At 35.4% G+C, this 27,834-nt stretch overlaps 1 protein-coding gene across 9 annotated transcripts in view; it reads right to left on the reverse strand.

Annotated features, from left to right (window-relative positions):
- Positions 1 to 26,392, reverse strand: part of CSNK2A2IP (casein kinase 2 subunit alpha' interacting protein) — a 124,282-nt gene extending 97,890 nt beyond the window's left edge. For 5 of the 9 annotated variants that reach the window (XR_009185597.2, XM_058296037.2, XM_058296038.2 and 2 more), the window contains exon 1: positions 10,678 to 10,786. The gene's annotated coding sequence lies outside the window, so the exon portion shown is untranslated. Of the gene's footprint in view, positions 1 to 8,108; positions 8,140 to 8,997; positions 9,032 to 10,620; positions 10,787 to 26,003 lie in introns of those variants that run through there. The other 4 variants (XM_058296042.2, XM_058296041.2, XM_058296040.2 and 1 more) reach the window with 4 other exon arrangements.
- Positions 26,393 to 27,834: the final 1,442 nt, after the last annotated feature.

Here is a 27,834-nt window from a genome sequence, read left to right on the forward strand (position 1 = left end):
AAAGTAGTTCTGCTTCTAATAACTTTAATATTAATATCCAATCTTCTGACCATAACCTCCAATCCTTCCAGTTCTCTTGTGTATTCTAATCCACTTCTATTTAAACTTCATTGACAATGTAGTTGGTGGTTACATGTGTGGTCTTTTAACCGGGCAGCTTGGATCCACATCTTGAATCAGCTGCTCTGTAGAGGGACCAGTAATCAATTTCCTTATCTGAAGAAAATCATGTTTAATCTAGCAGATAAGTATGATTATCTAATATAGTTGTTGTGAAGATAAAATGAGATAATCTGGAAAATTTAGCACAGTGCTTGGTACATAATAGATGCAAAATAAGTGTTAGTTGGTTTCTTTACTCATTTATGTTTTCCTAAAATTTGTTAATTTTCATCTAATTTCTTCCATAACCAGCCTAAAATCTGTACTTCATTTTCTTTTCTCAATATAAATCAAGCAACTGTAACCAACTGGCTGCTCTGCTCCACACCAATATTGCTGAAAACTGATGGAAAAATATATTACTCTAGGAACCAGTATGAATATAAATTTAAGACTTCTAAAAGCAATTGTCTTATTGCTAGGGTTCAGTAAGCCTTTTATATGTCTCTAAGCAATAGTCTCTCTAAATATTCCCAATATTATTTACACATCTTTACCATGTTCCCCAAATATCCTATGCTATCTCCTTTCTGTTAAAAAAAATACAGTAGTAATCCTACCTCCTTTGAGATTTTGTTCTATCAAACATTCCCCTTTTTTTCTCTTGCATTTTCACACTTCTTTCTCAGTTTTTCCTAGGCTCACACAAACTTATGCTGGGTTTAGGAAAAGAGTACAATGGAGGCCCACATCAAATATTTTTAAATGTTTAATGTAATAAATGAAGGTATCAGAATCATTTGATTCCACATCAGTCAGAATAACAGACCAGATATATTTTCTACCAAAAACAATTACTGCACCAAAAAAAAACATGCCAAATGTATAAAATAATCGTTTATAAGATGTTGGAAACAAGTCAACATAAGACAGTGATTCCTGCAAGATGGTAAACAAATTCTAAAATTTTCCTAGTATACTGTCTGAGAGAGTTTTCAGGTCATAGAGTAGGAAGAGAGAACCCAGGAGGAGATGGGCAGACTCCCTGAATTAATGTGAGAGATCTGAGAGTCTACGGGGAATAAATTTGCTAGAGTTCACAAAATAGACTATCAGAAAGAGAGTTACACCAAGAGAGAACCTTGGCTATCTTCAGTGGGCCCTCCTCAAGTAAATAGCAGAGATATATCAGCACACGAATTTGAGGACACTACCCATACCCAGGGGTTAAAAATCAGAAAAGGTTAGAGAGAACATTGCCAGGAACTAACACAAGGTCAAGAAAAGTGCTTTTTTCCTCCAGCCAGACTTAAAAACAAAACAAAAACAAACAAAAACACCTTTTAATTCATAGGTAATTAGTGAATACTTAGGAAGATCTTTCCTTGTTAGTGAGGAAAAATTAGCCCTAGGCTGAATACTTAATTGGCCTCAGCTAACAAGTCATAAAAGGAAAACCAGAAAAGATCAAGTAATTTCCAAGTAACTTAACTGTAGCCTATAATAAAGCTCAAAAATATTTACAGGAATTAAAACATATACAGCACTCAAGACAGTAAAATTCATAATATATGACATCCAATCAAAGATTAGAAAGCACACAAAGAAGCAGGAAAGCATGATACGTAATGAGCACAATGATCAATAAAATGAAATGAACCAGAACTGACATAGATGGTTAGAATTAGCAGAGAAAGACATCAAAATGGTTATAATAAATGCATCATTCTGTTTAAAAAATGAGAGACAAAAAAATATAAAGAAAGATCAAAATCAAACTTCTAGAGATGAAAACTACAACTAATGAGATGAAAAACACACTGAATGAAATTAATGGTAGATTAGATATTGTAGAAGAAAACACTATTAAACTTGAGACTATAATAATAAAAGTCATTAAACATGAAACACAAAGAAAAAAATGAAATGTGTGAAAAACATCAATTAGCTAGGGATGATTTGAGGCAAAGTAACATAAATGTAGTTGGCGTCACCAAAGGAGTAGGGGTCCAAACAAATGTCCAAAATGTTTCTAAATTGATATAAATTGTAAACAACAGGTCCAAGAATGTTAATAAAACATAAGTGTACCAGTTTGCTATGGTTATGAATTCCAAAAATAGATATTGGATTATGTTTGTAATCTGGTCTGTACCTGGGTGTGATTAAGTTATGATTAAGGCTTTTATTGGGCCTTGTCATTAGGCATTGAGTCCACACTCCTTGGTGGGTGGGACTCAGATAAAAGGCCTGGCAAAGGACAGAGTTGAGGGTCTTTGATGTTGGAGTTTTGATGTTGGAGTTTGATGCTAAAGCCTTAAGCTGGAGCCCTGGGAAGTAAGCTCACAGAGGAAAGAGAAGCAAGCCCCAGGAAGAGAGTAACATGAGCCCAGGAAAAAGACAGCCTTGGGAAGAGAAGAACCCTGAACCCAGAGAGAAGCCTGAGGAAGGGAGGAACCCAGGAAGTCTGAACCTCACAGATGTTGGCAGCCATCTTGCTCCAACACATGAAAATAGACCTTGGTGAAGGAAGTAACTTTTGCTTTATAACCTAGTATCTGTAAACTCCTACCCCAAATAAATACCCTTTATAAAAACCAACCAATTTCTGGTATTTTGCTCAGCACCCCTTTGGGTGACTATTAACAATAAGCAAAAGAAATATTAAGAGCTATACCAAGACACTTCATAATCCTATTACTCAACCAATGATAATAAAATAATCTTAAAAGCAGCCAGAGGAAAAAAAGACATTCTGTATAGAGGAACAAAGATAAGAATGACAGAAATTTCTCATGGGAAACAATGCAAGCAAGAAGATTGGGGGGTAACTGAAAGAAAAATTTCCAACCTAGAAAATGAAATATCTTCAAAAATGAAAGCAAAAGTATAGATAACAGTAATATTTTGATGATTTTTTTCATCATCTGTAAGAAATGCATCAATAATGTAAGGTAGTGTGGTAATGTATGCAAATCCTGTATGATATGTGTGATTGCTTGCTAATTCACAATTCGTCAAATAAAAAAAGTACATTTTCAGACATACAAAATTTAAATAATTTAACATTAGAAGGCCCACTCTACAAAATATGTTAGAGGAATCATTCAGATAGAAGAGAAATATTAGATGGAAATCTGGGTCAGTACAAACAAACGAAAACTGGAAATGGTATCTACATGAATAACTATATATTATTCTTACAACCTAAAACTCTTTAAAACTAATTGAATTTTTAAACAAAATGCAACAACATATTGTGAGCTTTACAATATTTGTAAAAGTAAAATATATGACAACAGTTACACAAAGGCCAGAAAAGGGCACAGAAGTATACTATCATAATGTTATTATACTAAATGTGAAGTGGTATATTATCACTTTCAACATAGACTTTGATGTATTGAAGGTATATAATATAAATCCTAAACTCCAGGAGAGTAGATAAAATCATAAAAATACTCAAAAGGCAGAAAAATAGGAATAGAATAAAATCAGATGACACAAATAGAAAACAGAAGGCAGAAGGTTGATAGACTTATTCATATCAATAACCATATTAAATATAAAAGGGCTAAACACCCCAAAATTAAAATGAAGAGTGTCAAATTAGATAAGAAAGGGACCCAACAGTAGGCTGCCTATAAGAAATGCACTTTCACATCCAGTATCCATGTGGAATCTAAGCCCCCACTTGATATAGATATGCAATGGACACAACCAATCCAATGTCCACAGAGAAAATGTGGAATGGGTGTGGGAAGGGTAGCCATGGTGGCTGCTGGGTTTGGGGAATGGGAGGAAGAGATGAGATGTGGAGGCGTTTTCGGGACGTGGAGTTGTCCTGGGTGGGGCTTCACGGACAATTACAGGACATTGTAGATCCCCCCAGGGCCCACTGGATGGAACGGGGGAGAGTGTGGGCTATGATGTGGACCATTGACTACAGGGTGCAGTGATGTTCAGAGATGTACTTACTGGGTGCAATGGATGTCTCACGATGATGGGAGAGAGTGTTGCTGTGGGGGGAGTGGGGGGTGGGGGCGGTGGGGTTGATTGGGACCTCGTATTTTTTGAATGTAATTTGTAAAAATAAATAATTTTAATTAAAAAAAAAAGATAACAGGAAAAAAAAAGAAATGCACTTTCAACATAAAGAAAATAATAAGTTAAAAGTAAAAGATGGAAAAGATACACACTGCTAATACAAGATAAAAGAAAACAGAAGTGGCTAAATGTATAACAAACTAAGAAGATCTCAGAGCAAACGAGATTATCAGGGATAATAAAGGTAAATTCATAATGATAAAGGAGTTAGATTATCATGAGTACAATAACAATTCTAAATGTTTATGCCCCTATTAATAGAGCTTCAAAATACAAGAGGCAAAAACTGAGGGAACTCTGAGGAAAAACTGACAAACCATAATTATAGTCAGAGATTTCATGTCCCACTTTCAATAACTGACAGAAAAGTAAACAGAAAACCACCATGGATATAGTTTAATTTAAGAACATTACCAATAAACTTGATGTAAAGAAAATTTTTGAAACACTTCACTCAGCAACATCAGAATGCACATCATTTTCAAGAGCATACAGAGCATTTGCTAAGATAGACCATATTCTAGGCCATTACAAAAGTCTCAATAAATTCAAAAGCATTTTTGTCAGGCAAAGTATATGGTATGTTCTCTAACCAAAATGGAATTAAAATAGAAATCAGGGAAGCGGACTTGGCCCAGTGGTTAGGGCATCCGTCTACCACATGGGAGGTCTGCGGTTCAAACCCGGGGCCTCCTTGACCTGTGTGGAGTTGGCCCATGCGCAGTGCTGATGCGCACAAGGAGTACCCTGCCACGCAGGGGTGTCCCCCGCACAGGAGAGCCCCACGCACAAGGAATGCACCCCGTAAGGAGAGCCACCCGGCGTGAAAGAAAGTGCAGCCTGCCCAGGAATGGTGCCACACACATGGAGAGCTGACACAACAAGAGGACGCAACAAAAAGAAACACAGATTCCCGTGCCGCTGACAACAACAGAAGTGGACAAAAAGAAGACGCAGCAAATAGACACAGAGAACAGACAACCAGGGTGGGGGGGAGGGGAGAGAAATAAATAAATAAATAAATCTTTAAAAAAAAATAGAAGTCAATTGCAGAGCGATCTCTGAAATAACACAAAAATTTTGAAATCTGAATAGTATGCTTCTAAATAGTCCATGGGTCAAAGAAAAAATAAGGAAACTTTGAAAGTATTTTGAACTGAATAAATATAAAAACACAACATATTAATGTGTGTGAAGATAAAGCAGGACTTAAGGGGAAATTTGTAGCATATTTGTAGCTAATGTTCATGACAAAATAGGGTTTCATCCCAAGAATGCAAGATTGGTTTAACATTTGAAAACTAATAAAAGTAATTCACGATCAGCAAACTAAGAATGAAAATAAAATATGATAATTTCCAAAAAATCAGTAAAAACTTTTGACAAAATCTAGGACACATTCCTGATAGAAAATCTCAGGAGACCAGAAATAGAAGGCAACTTTCTCAACCTAATAAAGGGCACCTACAAAAACATCTGCATAATTCTTAAATTGATAAAGCTGAATTCATCCATTCTAAGTTCAGGAACAAGAACAAAAACATATTCTTGTTCATTCTCTCCATTTGACATTGTACTGAAGGTTATAGGCAATGTACTTGGACAAGGGGAAAAAAAGCATCTGTATGAGAAAGGGAGGAGGAATCTGTATTTAATTGCAATTGATTTTAACACCTATGCTGACAGTCTAATGGAATGTACTAAGCTATTGGAAGTCATAATGAGTTTAACAAGATTGCAAGATGCAAGATCAATATATAAATATCATTTGAGTTTTTCTTGGTTAAAGTGGGAAATTTTGTGTTCTATGTATGTTACCATAATAAATCTTTTTTAAAAATCAGCTAGTATTGGATAATAAAAAACTAAAATTTTAAATTACCATTTTCAATAACTCCGAACAATATAAAATTCTTAGCATATATCTGAGAAAAGAAGGGAAATACCTGAAAAAAGACAACTGCTGAGAATATCATTTAAAAATCTAAAGAAGTGGAGATACATAGCTTGTTTATGGACCAGAAAACCCAGTATCTTTAACGTACCAATTCTACACAAATTGATCTATAGACTCAGTGCAATCACAATAAAAAGTCCAGTAGCCATTTTAGGAGAAATTGGTAAGTTGGTTCTAAAATTTATATGTGGTGGTTTAAAGCTATATGTACTCTAGAAAAATATGTCCTTAAATTTAATGCAACTTACAGTAAAATGTGAAAGGAAATGGATAAGCTGAGAGTTGAATTCCTGGGCATGAAGAAACCAGAAATTAATGGCTTGGAAAATTCTGAGCTTCCAGAAAGCAAGTCCTCCATTAATAGTGCTCAATGTGAAGGTTTAACTGAACATGGCAGCAGTCAACAATTTCCATGGAAGTAAGGACTGGATATTCAGCTATCCAGGAAGGATTTGTGGAGAATTCTTTTACTTGATTGTTTGAACCCATGTATCCTACATGCAAAACTGGCAAGTTTCTTACCAAAGTTGTATGAATGGAACCACTGCTAGCCTGGCCTAAAAAGGAAAGAGAAGGGAACAAATTGAAAGAAATTCACAGCAAGGGCAGAATTGTGGCGGCTGTGGTCTGAACTGAAAACATCTTCTTGGCCCAAGAGAGCAGGCCTCCCTATGTATGTGCAAAGTGAGTCTGCCCCTGAACTTGGAGAGGGTAGACCAATCTTCCACTATATTGTTCAGTAAGAGTGCTACTGTCCAGTCTCTGAGGTTAGAGCCTATTCTCTGGGCATTACGGAGAGTCTGGCCACCACACAGGTTCTCAAAAGGTGGGTCTTTACCCCAGTGTTCAGGAAGTACAAGGCTGCTGCACAAATGCTTAGATGGGGTGGGGTTGCCATTCCGTTAGGCCTGGATGACAAAACATCATTCCAAAGATGACTCTTAGACCTTGAAATCTAATAGAGCAGGCCCTGCTGGGTTTCAGAATTGTTTGGGACCCATGACCCATTTTCCTTCCAATTTCTTCCTATAGGAATAGGAATGTTTATCCTAGGCCTGTCCGTCTTTTGTATTTCGGAAATAGATAACTTGTTTTGTAGGTGTCACAGGTCCACAGAAGGGAATTGTTCCCCAAGATAGACCCCGCCTATAACCAATTTTAATAAGATGTTATAATTAGCATGGTTTCTGAAATGACGTAAGGCTTTTGGGATATTATGATGGAATGAATGTATTTGCATATAGAAAGAACTTGATTTTGGGGGATCCAGAGGGTGCAGTGTAATAGTTTGAAGTTGAATGTGTTCCAGAAAAAACATGTTCTTATAGTTAATCTATTTCTGTGGGTGTGAACCCATTGTATGTAGGACCTTTAGATGAAACTACTTCAGTTATGGTGTGACCCATCTCATTCAAAATGTGTCTTAATCCTATTACTGAAATCCTTTATGAATGGAATGAATACACAGAAAGAGAAAGCCATGGAGGCAAGAAATCAACAAAACCTGGGAAGAAAAGTAAAAGACCAGAAGACACACCAGGGCCTCGCCATGTGGCAGAGAGGCCAAAGATCCCTGGCAGCCCGTCTTTAAGAAGAAAGCATCACCTTGAGAATGACTTGTCTCAATGTCCCATGAATGTGAACTTATTTGGTACTAGGGACTTTGAAGATGTGATTAGTTAAAATGAGGTCCAACTGGACTAGCTCCTTGAAACAATATTACTGGTGTCCTTACAAGAAGAGGAAAATTTGGACACAGACACAGGGAAGACGAGATGTTGGAGGCAGAGACTGAAGTGCTACAGGTGAAAGCCAAGGAGTGCCAAGGATTGCCAGCAAACCACCAGAAGCTAGGAAAAGGCAAAAAAGGATTCTATAGGTTGCTTTCAGATTTCTAGCCTCTAGAATTGTAAGAAAATACATTTCTGTTGTTTTAAGTTACCTGGTTTTTGGTGCTTTGTTACAGCTGTCCTGTAAAATAAGACAATGTTGAAAAAGAAGAATAAATCTGAAGGGCTAACAATACCAGATTTTAAGACTTATAAACCTACACTTACCTAGATAGTGTGGTATTGGTTTCAAGATAGACACACAGATAATGGAACAGAATACAGTTTCTGTATCTCTATAAATTTTGAAAACTATTTTTGACAAAATTGCAAATGCAATTCAGTGGAAAAAGGACCGTCTTTTCAACAAAATTTTATCCATACTTTATACCATATACAAAAATTAACTCAAAATCTAAATGTCAAACTTAAAACTGTACAATTTCTAGAAAAAAAAAACAAGAGAAAATCTTGGGTTAGGCCAACATTTTTTAGATATGATTTCAAAAACACAATCTCTGAAAAAAACTGACAAATTAAGTTTCATCAAAATTTAATACTTCTGCTCTTCAAATTACATCATTAAAAAATGAAAAGACAAGGCACAGACTCGGAGAAAATATTTGTATAGCATATATCTGCTGAACATGTGTATTCACAACATGTAAAGAACTCTCAAAACTCAACAAGAAAACAAACAACCAACTTAAAAACAGAGAAATGATTTGGATAGACACTTTACTAAGGAAGGAATATGAATGCCAAATAAATTTAAAAAAATACTCAACCTCATTAGTCATTATGTAAGACAAATTAAAGCCACAGTGAGATATCATTATGTAACTATTATCATGCCTAAAATTAAAGACTGATCACACCAAGTGTTGAGCATCTGATAAACTGCAATTCTCATATGCTGTAGTTCAGAATATATTAATAAAACAGTATAAACACTTTGTAAAACAGTTTGACAATATTTTAAAAAGTTAAACACACACCTACCATGTGATCTAGCCCTTCCATTCTTAGTATTCTCCTAAGAAAAGGAAAGCATGCATCTGTATAAGAATGTTCACAGTTGCATTATTTTATATAGGCAAACATTAGAAACAACTCAAATGCACATCTAAAGGTTAAAAGCTGAACAAATTACAGTATATCCATACAATGAAATGTTATTTAGCTATAAAAAGGATTGAAAATTTAACAGCATAGGTGAATCTCAAAATAATTGTGCTCTGTGATAGAAGCCAGGTCAAAACAATAAAAAATAGTGTATGATTCTATTTATATAAAACTTTTAAAAAATGTCTAGGGTATGGCAGGCAGGAGGATCAGGAAGGTGGTATTAAAAAAGGAACAAGGGGGAAGTGGACTTGGCCCAATGGATAGGGCATCCACCTACCACATGGGAGGTCCACGGTTCAAACCCCGGGCCTCCTTGACCCGCGTGGAGCTGGCCCATGCGCAGTGTTGATGCGTGCAAGGAGTGCCCTGCCACGCAGGGGTTTCCCCCGCCTAGGGGAGCCCTACGCGCAAGGAGTGCACTCCGTAAGGAGAGCCGCCCTGCATGAAAGAAAATGCAGCCTGCCCAAGAATGGAGCCACACACATGGAGAGCTGACACAGCAAGAGGATGCAGCAAAAGAGACACAGATCCCTGTGCCGCTGATAAGGATAGAAGCGGTCACAGAAGAACACACAGCGAATGCACACAGAGAGCAGACAACTGGGGGGAAGGGGAGAGAAATAAAATAAAAAAATTAAAATTAAAAAAAAAAAGAACAAGGTAACTTTGGAGATGATGGATATGTTCACCTTTTGAAGTATGGTGACATTTCATGGGTATATACTAACATCAAAACTTATTAAACTGTATAATTTTATGTATGCAAATTATTAGATGTCAATTATACCATGAAGCTAATTACAATAAATCTATCAAGCTAACAAATTAGTAACAAATTAGTTGTCAATACTTATCTTGACAACTACAGTTTTATGATGACCTGAAAGACCAAGTTCAAATTTAGAATTCCCACATTCCTTGGAGTTCCCACCCAACCACCTCTCCACCTTTACCACAGCTATTCTGTGGCCACCCACCAGGCTGAAGGGTGAACCCCCAGCAGCCCACAACCTCAGAAAGACAAATTCATGTAAGAATTCTGTGAAGGCTTTCAAAGTTTGATCAGGGTCATTTGGGCCCAGAATTCTCAAGTTCCCTAGGGGTGAGTCCCCTTGGAATCCAGATTCCTTGCCTTGGATACAAATATGTCCAATAGGCTACAGGAATTCACTTTGAAGTATAGACCAGAGCAGGTTTCTATTTGCCTGGGTCTAAGAAGAATACTCCATGTCTCTTCCATCTTAAAACAAAAACAAAAAACAAAATAACAAAAATCTTTTGTCACTCTGGATCCCCAATTTTTCTCTATTATTTACAGCCAAACTTCTTGAAATTTTAGTCTCTGCTCATACTATTGCCATACTACCACTAAACTCCCTCATTTATTTCACGCAATCAGACTTTGACTTCCCCAAATCTATCAAAATTATCCTATGCAAATCAACAATGATCTCTTAATGCTCAAATAGAATGAAGACTCTTAAGGTATTATCTTACTTTGTATTTCTGCCAGATTTCACAATGTTGATCATCCCCATTCACATTGTCTCATACCTTGGCATCCATGGCTAGCCACGTTTCCTGGCCTTGCCTCTCTTCTCCTCCCTGGTGTTATTCTCCCCAAGAACACTTCACTTCATGAAGCCGGCTGAATGTTAGTGATATAGATGTTTCCATTCCCAGCCCTGACATCATCAACAGACCCCTCTTTGTGAAGTCACATATCCATGATTTCAGTTATAATTAGCATACTATATGCCCACATTTCCCACCTGGAAGACTTCAGTCACATCTTTACAGATCTGTTTCCCATCTCATGTTTTCCCCTGATCCTCATTCTACCCTGATGCTTTAATGATCTTTCTAAAAATGTCAATTTGGTCTTAAAACCATTAATGCTTCTCATCTACTGCGAGTGTGATCACCGCTTTGTACTCATCATAGGTATGCCTTTTTCCTTTTGTTCTTGCCTGCTTTCTCGACTTCACTCTAACCACTCTCTTGTATTTTATGCATAACAACTCTTCAACACATTCACCCAGGTCTATGCTTGAAATATCTGTTTCTCATCAGCAACCACAAATCCTGAAATTTCAGGACTTTGTTCAGCATTCAATATCACTTTTCTTAGGAAGCTTTGATAGACAAGCATTTCCAATGCCATATCACATATAAATTTATAAAATAATAATAATAGTAATTACAGTACATTTTATTGGCTGCTTATTATGAAGCCCTACCTAATGATTACAACTGCCTTATGATTTATATACTACTATTATCCATATTCTGTGATATGGAAAGTGAGGCTTAGAGAATTTAATGTCTTAGAGTTAAAAGATAGAGGAATCAAATTTCAACCCAGAGCTATCATACTCCTAAGCCTGATCTCATCAACTTTATTAATTTCCTTCCCCCGTCCTTCTATCATATGTTAGCATATTTTTTAACAAATCAATTTTATTGATACATGTTAACAAAGCATAAATCCATCCAAAGTATACAATCAATGGTCTTCGGTGTAATCACATATTTGTGCATTCATCACTTCAACCATTCTTAGAACACTTTCATTGGAGCTGCCCTGGATGGTGCTTCAGAGGTAATCACCGGACATTGTAAATCCTCACAGGGCCTACATGATGGAATAGAGGAGAGTATGGGCCATGATGTGAACCAATGTATATGAGGTGCAGAGGTGCCCAAAGATGTACTTACCAAATCCAATGGATGTGTCATGATGATGGGAACGAGTGTTGTTGGGGGGGGGGGGAGAGGGGGGGTAGGGGGGTGGGGTTGAATGGGACCTCACATATATATTTTTAATGTAATATTATTACAAAGTCAATAAAAAATAAAAAAATTAAAAAAAATATATATATAATAGGCAAAGAAACAGAAAATAATTCATCACTTCTTAATCTCTATATGCTTCCCCTACCATAGATAGCTGCTATTCTTTTCCTTCTCTCCAGCATATTTGTATTTATATTTTGTAGAAATAGTCTTACATATGCAATATCACCCATATTTGTTTTACATGAGGTTTTACTATCTTCTACAGTCCCATGTTACAGTTTTTAGCTTTCCTTCTAGTAGTATACATGACCTTACTGTCCCTTGAACCACATACCTATATATGTTCTTGCAAGCATATCTTTAATAGATTGGATTAGTGTGTGTGTACTTTAAATATTCTATTTCTATCTCCACTCCACTAAATTAAGAGGACCTTGAAAGCAAAGATTTTGCATCGAAATAATGCTAACTTAAACTGTGGTCACAATCTCTAAAATCTCTGTAGTTTAATGCCTTCATCCTCTATGTTCAACATTGACCCATAGAAAAGCCTCATTTACCTTGGTCACTCAGGGACCCAAATTGCCTGTCAACACATGCTTCAATGGCAGAGAAATTCAAGCTCTAAAGATTCAGGCCCAGGTGGGTAGATTTATGTTACAAGGTAATATTTAATAGCCAGAACATACAGAAAAGCAATCCAATCAGACCAGACATCTAAAAAAAGAAGAACCCTAATGACTATCATAAATGTTATTTTTTTACCTTTGTTTCTCATTCATTCACAACAATTTCAGGGCAACAAAGCTGTTGACTCAATAAGTGTAAACTTGTTGAATGAATAAATGAATGAATACGTCTTCAGATTCCAGAGCAATGCAGGCCTAAAGGGCTGGGAAAGAAAGTTCACGCTTAGCTCATCTACTCAGTTATTCCAAAATAGGAAAATATGATGAAGAAGTAGTGTCCATCCAGGTAATAAAGGACAGTATTTCTCAAGACAAGGGGTAGAGAAGTTTATCCTCATTGTCCTAGAATTCAAGTAGTGTAGGATTTCTTAAGAGAATCTTAAGGAAGGGAAATTTTCTTGAGATAGTTTACTAGGCTGATAGAATTTATTAGAATTGGTTCTTTGGGCATGTTTCTAAATATCTAGAGTAAGTTTTGAATAAACTCATCATCTACAAAAGTCCATGCTTCAATATGGTGTTGAGTAAAGGGCAATAAACTGACTGCCAGGAGACCTACCAAATTTTAAATCTCTCTAAACGTCTGTGGAACTTGAGAGGGTTCCTTATTCTCTTAACCACATTTGCGAAGAATTAGATTAGATAATCTCTAAAATCTCCTTCAGATTCTATGTTCTTTATTTACAATTGTTTAATTTTGGAGTATAAAATGTTTTTATTGTGTTTAAAAAACCCTCAAATTCATATTTTAAATGTCCATTCCACCACTTTCCTATAATTTATATGTATAAATATAAGATATATTCCTTTTCCCTCACAAAGAATCCTCAAAAAAAAAAAAAAAAAGAGAACTTACAATCAATTTTTCAAAGAGTGCTTTTTCAATTCCTTTGTCTTAAATAAAATTGCAGGTATTGGTTAAGCACATTAGTCTGAAGTTGTCTTCATCAATATTAATGTTAGTTTTATGTTTGTAAATTTGTATAAACAACTGAAAAAGTTAAGAAAAAAGTAATTAGAGAATATTAACAAAGGGATCCAAACAATCAAACAAAAGAAATATCCACATATCCTACACACACGTATCTATGGAGTCTGACCACACAATTCAAAGTACTGGGTATCATGGTTAAAAAAAAAATCTTTTAACAATACAATAATGGTTATACTGTGAAATATTATATGCCTTTTATTTTAGTTTCCTAGACTTCTCAAAGTAAATGGGTCAGGTTAAACAAAGGGAATATATTTGCTCATGGTTTGGAGGCCAGAACAGTATTCAATCAAGGAATTATCAAGGTGATGCTTTATCCCCAAAGACTGACTGTGGCAAAGCACGTGGCAGTGTCTGCTGGTCTCTCCCTTCTCTTCCAGGATTCATTTATTTCAGCTTCTAGCTTGCATGGCTTTTTCTCCCTCTGTCTGGATTTCATTCTTTTATAAAGAACTCCAGGAATAAGATTATGACCCATCCTTTTGGAGGTGGAACACACCTTATTGGAAGTAACCTCAACAAAAGTTCCTACTTGCAATGGGTTCCTACCCACAGAAACAAGTCAACCTTAAACATACGTTTTTCTGGTATAATACAGCCTCAACTACCACACACCACCCTCTGGATTCTAGAGAAGATATGTTCTTTCTATAGGCAAAATACATTCATTCCATTACAATATCCCAAAAGTCTTATGTATGTCATTTCAAAAACAATGCTTAGTACAAAATCACATTAAAAACAGTTATGGTTATGATCTGACCTGAAGCACAGCTTTCCTCTGACTGTGAACCTCTGAAACTGAGGAAATAAGTTATTTGCTTCCAAAACACGAAGGAGGGAAGGCATAGGATAAACTTCCCATTCCCATAGGGAGAAATTGGAAGGAAAACAGGCCTAATAGGTCCCCAACAATTCTGAAACCCTGCAGGGCATATTCCATTAGATTTCAAGGTCTGAGAGCCATCTATGGAAAGATATTTTGCCCTCTGGGCCTGAAGAAACCACAGCCCCACCCCTCCAAGTGCTTGCCCAGCAGCCATACTCTCCCCAAACAGCTCCACTTTCTCCAAACATCAGGATAGTAGTCTGGCACTCTGCAATGCTTGGGGCACAGCTCAACCCACTCCGACCACTGGGGCAGCAACACTCTTCCTGAACAACTGGGCAGAAGGTCCAACCTCTCCAAGTTCAGGGGCAGACTCACCCATTTCCATACACATGGGTAGGCCTGCTCTCTCTTGGCTGGAAAATATGTCATCCATCTAAAATCACATCTTCCATGCTTCTGCCCTTAGAGTGAATTTTACCTTCAATTTGTCCCATTAATTGATGCTGGCAGTGGTTCCATTCATACAAATTATGCAAGAAACTTTTCAGTTTTGCATGTAGTATATAGGGATCCAAACAATCAGAAAAAAGAGCTTTCTACATATCCTACCTAGATAACTGCATTTCCAATCCTGACTTGCAATGACATGACTGACTGGTTTCATGTTCAGTTAAATCCTCACATGGAAAACTGTTCTCTAGGGACTTCTTTCTGGAAGCTCCAAATTGTCCAAACCATCAATTTCTGGTTTCTTTGTGCCCTGGAGTTCAGGTCTCAGTTTATCCCTTTCCTCTCACAATTTATTCTAAACTGCTTGGAGAAACCAGGCTGCACTTCCTACATTTAACTTAGCAATCTCCTCAGCTAAATATCCAAGTTCATCACTTTCAAGTTCTGCCTTCCATCTGATACCTAATTTTGTCAAACTCTCTGCCACTTTAAGACAAGGATCACTTTTCCTCCATTTACCAATAACACATTCATCATTTTCTTCTAAGGCATCATTGGAAGTAAATTTAGCATCAGTATTTCTACCAACAATCTTCAAAGTTACCTAAGCATTTTCTATCAAACAGCTTACAATTCTTCCAGTGTCTACCATTACCCAATTCCAAAGCCATTTCCTCAGTTTCAGTGTTTGAATAGCAGCATCCCACTCTCCTGGGTTCAAATTCTGTTTTAGATTCCTGGGCTGCACATGCAAATACCATGGAATGGGTCAGGATAAACAATGGTCTAGGTGGGTCTTCCGTTTTGAAATCTATAGTTCTGCATTCTTCCTTTTGTCCTCTACAGTTTCTTAATATGTCTTTTGTTTCTTTGTTATAATTCATCTTTAGAGGTGAAGATCTTAATCTGTTAAGATTGTCATTCAAAATCTGGTGCTTACTATAACTATTATAGCTCTGTGGAGTTTAATTTTTTTCCTCTTCTCAAATTTAGTGCATTTGTTTCCTTATGACCAAAACTTTATGGATGTTGCAATAAAATAAACCCTAATTGTCTCTTTTGCCCATCTCATCTTTCTACCCCTTGTGTCTCTGAATTAAACAATAGAGAAGCCCTAACAATGAATAACATGCTAATTAATCAACCAATTTATACTTATAGATAAGTCATTATGTGAATAAAATCTTACTTCATCAGGAGAATAAGATCTACATGAGAAGTCTCAGAGACTTCAATCTTCAGTATGTTCATATGCCAGTTGAGCCCTGAATCTCAGAAGAGTTGTGACCAACACCTATTCTCCAGATCATTGGATTCCCCCAGGACAACTAACAAAATGATGATGATGGACAATGCCCATCCCATGAAGCAGAGAATGTCTGCAAATGCAAGCAATACAGTTCTATCCATCTGCCCATGGAACCTGAGCCCCACCTCGATCAGAGGCAGGGTCAGCATCACCATTCCCAAATCCTCAAGACTGATGAATGAGCAAAAATGGACTAAATAGACTTATTATTATTCTAACAATTGAGGAAATTGTATCATTGCTATAAAGGCAGTGCACACCAGACGTTCTGAGGGGAGAGAGAGGGAAGAATAGGGGCAAAATGGGGGCATTTGGGGGACATTGTAATTATCCTGCATAACATTGCAATGATGGATACAGGTCATTATATATTTTGTCCAAACCTATAAAATTGTGTGTGGCAAAGTGTAAACTATAATGTAAACTATGGTCCAATAGTACAAAACTTCAATATATGTTTGCCAAGTGTAATAAATGTACCACACCGATGAAAGATCTTGTTGATGTGAGAAACTGTAGGAGGGGGAGAGGTTGGAGTACATGGAATCCCCTATATTTTTATGTAACATTTCATAATCCAAAGCTTTTTTAAAAAATAAAAAAGCAAAAAAACATTAAAAATGAATAAATAAATTTAAAGATATGCAACAAAAAATCTATATGAGGAGTCAAAACCAGTTTGGAAAACAATTAGGTCATGAACCAAAATTGAAATAACTCAGAGAAAGTGAAAAGAGAAAAAGCATCATGGAGAATCTGGCCTTTCAAGAAAGGGAAAGGTTTAGTAAGAATAGGACATCTATCATCTCTCCATCCTAAAACTGGAGGGAAAAAAAACATGGAAGTGAGGATAAAGGCATGTTAGGATTCAGTGAACAACCCCGACTAGATGAAGGTATGTCTATTTACTGAAAGTTAAAGTATTTTGTGAGAGGAAAATTACCCTTTTTACTGACGAAAAGCAAGGAGTAATAAGAAGGTCTTTAGAGATTATGAATGGCCCCGTAGAGCAGACTATAATATCCGGCCTCATATAATAGACAACTTGAATCTATCACAATATTTTAAGAAGGGTGTGTCGCAGTAAAATTATTAATTTTACATTAGCTTGACAATGGATTGAAGAATGGGAAGGAAAGGGGACAGAATGGGTTAAGAAAACCCATTAAAAAGGGGTTGCAATAATCTAGGTATGAGGTAATGAGGCCTGGATGAAGGTGTTGATGAAAATGAAGGAGAGAAAATGTACCAGGAAATAAATCAGGAAAAAATGACAATAATTGGTGACATTTTGGGTCACAGGGATAGAAAAGTAAAAGGAGTTGTAGAAGTCCAGAAGCATTAAGGCACTGAGGTGTTACTGACAGAAATGGAAAAGCTGGATTAGGGCTCACAACACAGGATTCATGTCTATCCACATTCTTCTTGCAACTTTCAGTCCTCTAAGTAGTTTCCCACTAGTTTAAAAACGGCTTTGTTGTCCTCACTTAGAAGTGACACACAAAAAATGACTTTTTATAGCCACTCATTTATCATCAAAAGTTTCTACACAAGGGAATAAAACAGGGTTTTCCTGAAAACTCAAATGATATTTTCCAATTCTGAGATTTGAATATCCCCAGCACCTCTTGGTTTTATCTGTGAAGTCAAATGTTACATTTTTGTCTTATTTAAATGACATTAATATGCATCTTACATTTCTCAAGATTGTTTTCATTTAACTTAGAATAAAAACCAAACATATATTTTCCACTTTTTTCTTCTAGCTTTTTGAGCACATCCTATGAGCTTTGAGAGTCCTTTTGAAGTCAAAGTGGAATAGGCAATACACTGTATTCGCTGATATCATTTTGAAACTGTCTGACCCATTATTACATAAAGATGAGCGTTTCACTTAATAAAGCCTTAGAGTAACACAATTTGTTACACCATAATTAAAGATGGACACATCTGTTCCATTTTAATTCAAACCCCTTTGAACATAATTACATAAAGCTGCAAGAACAGAAATTCTCAGCCTTAGAAATTTACTATCAAAAAAATAATTCTGTATGCAGAAACTACGTGGTCAAAGGACAATTTGTAAAATGGAGTCAAATAGATGTCACTCACTCTGTATCAAAGCATGAAATAAAGCAAAGACCCCAGATTAAAGTCCTGTCTTCATATGAAAGCTGTAATTAGTTAAGGAAACCCAGGTGAACAATAGTCTTTATAGAAAGTACTAGCTTTCCCTCCCTGTAGCAAAATACTATTTTTATATATTTCCTTAACCCATAGATAAATAAAAAAGGAACAAATACTAAGGATATTAAGAGGGAAAACTAATATAGAAGACATTCATGCCTCACCTTTAAAAATCCTACTAAATTAAAAATTTTCAATCATACTCATTTTATAGACCTTGCATACAAAGGAGTATATCCTTGTGATAAGAGCCTAGCCTTTATATCCAAAATAGGTTTTTTAATGTTAATAGTAATCAGATGTATAAGTAAAGCAAGCAGGGGTAGAGGAAACCCAGTGATTTCAGAGCAAATCCTAAGAATTTGATAACATTAACTAAATGGCAAGCCATGCACACAAATATCTCTGAAATGTAGGCTGTTAGTCTGTTTTATTTATGTTTCCATATCCTGAAGATGGCTTAATGAGGAGATGCAATCAGAATTAGCTAAGCAGTGAGAACTTGGAGGGAGTAGGGTGGCAGTAAGATTTATATAAATATTTGCAGATACTGGGAAGAGCAGATGCTCATATAATCCAGACAATGTGTGTGCGCTTGATTTTAAAATAAAATAAAACAGTTGAAAGCCAAAATATAATTAATCAGAGGAAATGCTTTAATCAACATCTTCCAAATCCTTAAGCACTGCTGAAAAGATTAAAGACACATAAAAGAAATTAACATACGGTATTCCAAAGGAAACCAGAGTTAGTATATTCTGACATTCTCTTTTTATTTCAGAGGCAGAATGGAACATGCAATTAATATGCATTTTCAATTGCTGCCAATGAGTGAAATTTCCTAGGTGTTTAAGGTACTAAATAAATCACCTAAGACTGGCTGTATAATTTACAATGTGGTAATGGTATCTCTCCATTTTTAATTTATTATGAGGAATGGGCTCTATTTCCTGTAGTTCTAAACTGAGATCTTTCCAACAAAATGGGAAATGGTAAGTTTAAATAAGTGTCAGTTTTATGTTAATAGATTGCCTACATAGATTTTTTTTTGAAGTGAATATCAAGAAATAAATTAGTACATCAAACCCACATAGATCTCAAATCTGGATCATTTAGGCCCAATAATACATGTTATTGACTTTAAACTTAGTATGGGACTCAGATCTTGTAAACTCAGAATCTCTCCTGCTCTTATTTCTGTTGTTCTCTGCCCAAGATTTGATGAGATATGCAATATGAACCTATAATTATTATTAAAGGTCAGGGGAAACAATTTAAATGGAAGATTTTAGAACAACGTCTCAAGGAAAAAAAAGCACATGCCTTCTTTGCAAGTTAAAAATATATAAACATTTAAAGTCAGAGCATTTTTCCTGTACACAAAGAAAATTTTGTTGGCTACAGAAATAGTTTCAAGCGGCTCACTAGTTTAACTGATTATAAACATGTTATTTAAATGTAAAGTGAGCGCCCACAGAGAGTGAACAGCTTGTTACTCTGGTAATTTGAATACCTTTTAAATAGAATTTGAGTTTGGTTACAGTTTCTATCAGAAATATTATTGACATCTACTAAAATTCTATCACAAAGTCTCTAGCATTTGGGATTGGAAATCATGAAATCCTTAATGTTTCTGCTGAACCATTGCTGAAATTATTCTTATACAAATTCCAGAGGCCATGTGTCATCCTGTAAATACTTCTTAATAATAGGGAAAACTGGTTGATATGAGGAGAAAAACTGATTCATCTGTGAGATCCATCGTGAAATCTAAATTGGGAAAATTAAAAAACAGCTATGTGGCAATTTCTTGTGTGCTATAATAATAATTGTAACTTTGAAAAACATACTGCATTTATTTATTTCATGTACTTGTTTTCTGATATTTTGTTTTAGGGAAAGAAACTCTGGATTAGTGAGAGGAAGGCAGTGATTCATGAACATGAAAGGAAGATACATTTCTGTTTCTAGATGGCATTTGTCTAGTAAGTTACGGGCAATGGCCCTTGAATATACAAATCACTGACCTTGTGTTCTTCTTTGTCATGTGAGTTTACTGTCATTGAAATAGTTTTTTACACAAAATTCTTAAAAATAGCCTTTTTATCTTTCAAAGTCTTTATCAAATGGGATTGTGTACTCAAATCTGATTTTCACACAATAAATTCAACTAATGGTTTATAAACAAGACCAATCATAATACTTGGTCTTGTTCATACATTTAAAAAGATTATAACCATTAAAAAGAATATAATCATTTCTACCAACAGATTCACTAGAGAGATACGGAGCAGAGACAAGTCATACAAATAAGCTCTTTCTTCTGTCTCTTTTTTTCCCATTTCTTGTTACCACACCACAGAAGTAGACATAGAGGTTAATTATTTTAGTGACTGAATGTCACTATCATCATCTACCACATTTGACACTTACCAAAAGGAATCAGAAATTAAATTCTGTTGGGTACTAGGCACAGAACCTGGAGATCTGGATCTCATCTCCACTTTGTGTCTTTGGATCTTCTGCAACTTACTTAAACTCTCTGAGTCACACCTGTATGACAAGGGAATTGGTTTAGGGATGTGCCACTCCAAAGCATTTTTATTCTGGGCATTCTCAGGAACAAGGCAGAGTATAAAAGTAACTGCACATGAAAAATGCTCATTAATCTAGAGCTATGCTTTCCCATGTGGTAGCCCCTAGCCACATGTGGCTATATAAATGTAAGTTTACATTAATTAATATTAAATAAGCTAAAATTCAGAGCTCAGACATGGAAACCAAATTTCAATTGCTCATTGCCACATGTGGCTAATGGCTACCATTAAAAAGGAAAATTCTACATAAATAACTATGCTATATCTATAGTTCCGAGAAACAGGGATGATACATGCCAACATTATCAGCTTGATTCCAGGAATTAATGGATATAGCACAATCATCTATGTACAGTTTTCGTTTTTAACAATTATACTTCTTTTTATTTTTTTTTCTACAAAGGAGGTAGGTAAGTGTGGATGACTGCTTTTTTTTTATTAGAGAAGTTGTAGGTTTACAGAAAAGTCATGCATAAAACAGAGTTCCCATATCTAATCCTATTAATTAACACCTTGCATTAAAAAGGTATATTTGATGAAATTGATGAATGAACATTTTTATAATTGTAAATTAACTGTGGTTTATTTTGTGGTTCACTGTGTTGTATAGTTCTATGGATTTGTAAAAAATTATTCATGGAAAATGTAAAATGACCCCTTTTAACCATGTTCAAATATGTATTTCAATGCTTTTAATTACATTCACAATGTTGTGCCACCATAACCACAATCCTTTACCAAAACTTTTCCATCATCCCAAAGAAACTCAGTGCAATAAGCATTAACGTTCCATTCCCTTCCTGACCTTGCCCCTTGGTAACCTATATTCTAGTTTCTGACTCTAGGAATTTACTTATTCTAATTATTTCATATCAGTGAGAGCAGGGAGTATTTGTTCTTTTGTTTCTGGCTTATATCACTCAGCATGATGTCTTTAAGGTTCATCCCTATTATCACATGTATCAGAACTTCACTCCTTTTTACAGCTGACTAATATTCTATTGTGTATCTATATCATAATTTGTTTCTCCATTCATCATTTGATGGATATTTTTAATATTTTATGTGTTATATGTGTATATATATCCTCAATTCAAAGACATTTCTTAGTGAGCACGCAGAATCCTGAGATCATATACATATACAATACTGTGGCAAGGATTTGTTTTAAAGATTGTTTATTATGGCATAGTAGCTGCTGCTGCAGAAGAAAAAAGACACACATACACTTACTTTAAAAAAAAAACCTATTATGATAGATTGAGTTATATGCCCAATCAAAGGCATTTGTCTTACTCTTAATTTATATTCCTGTGGATGTAAGCTTAAGTCTAAACAGAACCTTTAGATATTATTTTTCGTTAAGATGTGGCCAGCTGAATTGGGATGGGTCTTAATCCATATTACAGAATGCCTTATAGAGAGAAGAAATCAAGAACCAGAAGTCAGGGAATATGAGAAACACCAAAAGCGGTAAGTCACTGGAAACTGGAAGAGCAGACACAGAAAGGAGAGGACATTGCCATGTGCCGGGGACACAGAGATTCAAGTTAAGGAACCCAAAGATTTCTGGTAGCCAGCACCAGAATGACACAGACTCCAGGAGAAAGCAAGCTTTGCCCATTATCTTGGTTTTAGACTTCTTTCAGCCTCAAAATTGTGAACCAATAAATTTCTTTTATTTAAGCCAATGCACTGCGTGGTATTTTTAGAGCAGCCTGGCAAATTCAGACAAAAACTACCAAAAAAATAACACATTTAAACTAATATATAGGCAGGCCATCTGGGATTGACAAAGTTTAGTGACTTAAAATTAATAATACTTAATGACTTACATGTTTTTTTATAATCCTCTACTTACCAAGAGAGAATATAATAAATAAAAATAATTTAATATATGAGCAACTATAGAACAATCATTTTTCAAACATACCAACATTTAAACATTCAAATAAATGGTGTCCTCTCAAGTAGTTACTCTTTAGAAAAATGACTTGCACTTACATTTTCTGAAATATTTTTATTTCAGAATAACCTTAGTGGTGTCCATTCTTAATACTTTGGGGAAATGTTTTGTGTTTAGAAATAGTCCAAGGTCATTTAAAGCCATCTGGAATGGAAATATATTTTCTGATTATAATCAAAGTAGAACTAAAAGTAATAAGACATTTCATCTGTAGGAATGGTAATAATGATCTAACGTTTATTGAGTGCCCATGAAATATCAAGAGATGTTAAGTATTTGACATAATTATGATAGTCTTCAAAATTATTTCCCAGTCTTACAGATGAGGAAACAGCTGTTCTAAAAAGTTTCATAATTTTTCTGATGTCACAAGGCAGATGGATTAGGACAAGGATTCAGACCAAGGAATGTCTAACTAGTGCGCATCTAAGATGCTAAGGTTATTTCTGAATAAGAAATTCCAAAGGTCGTTTTCTTGTTTATAATTGTTTTTGTTCCCACAATTTCTATCATGACAATTTATTTTATACTAATCATGATTTAGGTCAATACTTAATGTATATTTTACCACCTGAGATTTTTTTTTAAAGATTTATTTAGTTATTTATTTCTCTCCCCTCCCCCCCCCCACCCTGGTTGTCTGTTCTCTGTGTCTATTTGCTGGGTGTTCTCTGTCCACTTCTGTTGTTGTCAGCAGCACGGGAATCTGTATTTCTTTTTCTTGCATCCTTTTGCTGTGTCAGCTCTCCGTCTCTCCGTGTGTGTGGCACCATTCTTGGACAGGCTGCACTTTCTTTCACACTGGGTGGCTTTCCTTACGGGGCGCACTTCTTGTGCATGGGGTTCCCCTACGCGGGGACACCCCTGCGTGGCAGGCACTCTTGCGCGTATCAGCACTGTGCTTGCGCCAGCTCCACATGGGTCAAGGAGGCCTGGGATTTGAACTGGGGATCTCCCAAGTGGTAGATGGATACCCTAAGCACTGGGCCAAGTCCGCTTCCCACACCTGAGTTTTAAATGAAAATACTGATGAATCCAAATACACCTTGATTTTTTTTTAATGTAGAAAATAAAGTCCTGCAGTGAAAATGAAAAAAAGTATTCTTCAAATACTTGTTTGTTATAATTATTGAATCATCCAACATAGTTTATCATATTTTACATGGATATTTCATTTTTTTTCAAAAGTAAATATGAAGAGTGGATGTGACTGAAGTGGTTGAGTGCCTGCTTCCTACATGGGAGATCCTGGGTTCTATTCCCAGGGAAAAAGCAAAACTAACAAACAATAAGCAAACAAACAAACAAAAAGAAGTCGGGTGCCAATGTAGCTTTAAAAAAAGTAAATATGTGTTCATATAAATTTGCAACATGAAAAAACATGAAAAATCATTTGAATGCATATGCTTTGGTATGTATACAAAAGACTGACAAAATTCCACATAAAATAATAAATTGATTGATCCAGCATGTAAACATTGATTCCAAATTATTTGTTAGTTTGTAAACATAGTATATAGCTTCAAAATTTGACGGAATGATGACCTCATATGCAATTAAATAAGACAAAAGTTCATATAAATGCCACATATCATTGAACACTATCAATTAAGTACATAAACTTACAATAAAGCTTTTCGGTGGCATACTAGCCAAAGTAGAATTATTACAGACAGTTTGTACCAATTAAGAAAATTCAAGCAGTTATTTAAATACCTGAGGCTATCCATTAGCCTTCAAAGCTCAGAGAAATGACCAAAGTGTAATTATATCCGCCTAATGTTTGGCACTTTACTTTATAAGAGGTTAAGAAAGCTCTACAGGTCATGAGTGAACAAATAGCTCCAGATCATATCATCAGAGAGACATTTTAGAACAAGATTACAGAGAAGAGATTTTAGTACTTTAGAATATCTGTGTGACTTTTGAAGAAAGAGAAGATTTGAAATAGAAACAATTATTTTAAAAACAGTGTCAGTGAATCAGTATACAATTTATCATTCATGAACAATCTGGTTTCAAACAACATCTATATAAACCACATGCAACTTTTTAAAAAGTGGGAAAATGCTATAAATCTTAAATTCAATCTTAGAAAGTGTTAACTTACTTAGAGGTTTCTTTTCTTTAGATGTGTCTTAACCTATTTAATCATACTTCTAAATACTATCTCATGGCAGGCAATTAAGACTGTAAGCATTCAGAATATATATCTATGTTCCCATTTCTTTTGAAACAAGAAAAGAAAATTACTTAGCTGTAATTCTTATTCTCAATGAGTCCTAATTACAAGTCTAAATCTTTTGAACTCAAGTGCTTTTCTTGTGCATTTGAGAAATATTCAGCCCTGCTAGTTTAAAGTAATTCAATGTCTTCACAAATAGGTGAATACGCTTCAAATCTTAAGGTCCAATGTGTATCTACAAATATAACTTTACATTTCAAGATAAAGAATGGTGAATTGTGACAGAGTGATGGCCTTGAAGAACAAAAAGAAAGGAAAACAAATTTACTTCAAAATATCTAAGTAAAATGTCTCTTCACTTAAGGAAACAGCCATAAGGTTTCACCCTCCATGTTTGGGAGCTGTTTTGATTAACATTCTTTTTACTCAAGAATTAAATGTTTGTTAATGCTCACAGATTTACACAGAACAGTAGGTCATATTGAAAATAATTTAATTAATGATGATACAGAATTCCCATCAGAAGTTTTTCCCTGCCCTTAGCATTTTAATTACAGACATCAATTACTATTGCACAACTTTGAAGGTACACAATACATAGGAAATGGGCTTTAGCTCTACATATTTTAACATATATGTTTGGAATATGTCTGTGTTTTTAGTTTATTTAATAGTCATTTATACCTTAATCATAAAAGCAGATATGAGGAAAAAGTTTGTTCATTGACAATTTTTAGATGTTGGATTTGCAGGTCAACAGGATTTCAGCATATAAGGAAAAGAGTGCTGGCACACCACAGGCACACACAAGCTGGTAGAGCACAGAAACACTTTAACTGCCTTATATACAAGCTGTGTAGCCAGGAACTCACCACCACACCCCAGCTACTGAAACTTCCTTCTCATCTCTTTTGCTATAGTGCCTCCTGGGTCTTCATTTAATTTTCACTGGTGAGAGAATGTCCAGGATCTCCATTATGGCATGGCTTCGATCCTTGGTGCCATGAGAGCCTTGGTGTCCTATCACCAATGCTGGAAGATCAGGATGGGGAATGGGAACAAGGAGTCTGTTTCCACTCCCACCTTCAGGCCCACTTCATAATGGGAGATGTGTTCCAGAATCTTGGGCTGGAAATTAGAATTAATTTCCCATAGAAATAAGAATCTGAATAGCTGAAACTTCCTAGAGTAGCTAATAATACAATTCAATTGCTCATAGGAGTTTAAGGACCAGCCAGGATAAACTACCTTATACAGCATCAATATTATTAGAATAACACATTCTGAGCTTTAAAATAACTTAAAAACCAATATGTGAAATATAGCCTGTTTATAATTTGGGAAATGCCTATAAATTTAAAATACAAAGGAAGAAATCAAAATTATTACTCTATAAAGGCATAGAATTTTACATAAATATTAGTGGATATAATTTTCAAATATTTGCATCCACAAATGACCACACTTTCTTTGGATTTCGGTAGTTTGACTATGATGTGACCAAAGTCACAAACTTTGATTTATATTTACCTTGCTCTGGGAGTTTGTTTAACTTCTTGAGTCTGTAAATTAATATCTTTCAGCAAATTGAAGAAATTTTTTTCTGGTATCTTCTCTCCTCTTTCCTGGACTTCAATTACTAGTGTGATCTTTCCTAAAGCTCCATTCAACTTTCTGAGTTTTTTTCACTTACTTTTTCAGATTGGATCATTTCTATTGATCTTTCTGCAAGTTCACTAACCTTTGTCATCTCTAGTCTTCTGTAAAGCCCATCTAGTGAAGTTTTTCTTTCAAATACAGGGCTTTTTAGTTTAGAATTTTGATTTGTGAAAAAAATATTTTCTGTTTTTCTGATGAGACTCCCTAGCTTTTCGTTCACTGTATGTATATTTACTTTACTTCATCGAACAAAACTAAAAAGTTAAAATAGCTGTTTAAAAATCCTTTTATGCTAACTCCAACACCAGGGTTACCTCAGGATTGGCCTCCATTGATTGTTATTTCTCTTGTGAATAGACACATTTCCTGAGTCATATGCAGAGTGATTTCACATTGCACACAAGGCATTGCAAATTGTGTGTTGTGGAGACTTTATGTACTCTATTATTCCTCCAGAGTTGAATATTTTTGTTTTATCTGAAAGCTATCTTAGTTGGATTGACTGCAAATTTTGTCTCTTCAGTGATAGCTCAAGTGTCAGCTCAATTCTTCTATCTTTAGCTGAAAGTTTTCCAACACGTGAATGGTTCAATGGCCAGTCAGAAATTTTGACAGGACTTATACACAGAGTTTGGGACCTCTTTCTCGGGTATTCTCTTTCTCCTTTACTTTCTAGTGTCTATGCTTGCCCCAAACTCTGTTTTCTGATTCTTTGGGTCAGAAAAACTTACAGTTTTCTGTTGAAATTTGAACTACTCCTTAGAGGGACTACTGAAGCCTATACTCAGGCTAAAGGCTATAAAAATGAGAAACTCATCCCATACCAGTTGCTTCTTACAATTCATTTTCCCTGTACAGTCTATCTGCTTTGTTAACTCCCAAGAGCCTTTCAGTAGTTCTTTGTGGTATTTTAGTCTAGAATTTATAGTTGTTGTTCGTGAGATGGTTGTCTGGCAAGATATTACTCAAACATATTAATGTGGAACCAGTCCTCAGTTCATCCCCGTGACTTTAAATGTCATCTCTTCAATCAAGAGCCATTCA

The sequence above is a fragment of the Dasypus novemcinctus genome, chromosome 4, assembly GCF_030445035.2.
Source record: "Dasypus novemcinctus isolate mDasNov1 chromosome 4, mDasNov1.1.hap2, whole genome shotgun sequence".
Classification (NCBI taxonomy): Eukaryota; Metazoa; Chordata; class Mammalia; order Cingulata; family Dasypodidae; genus Dasypus; species Dasypus novemcinctus.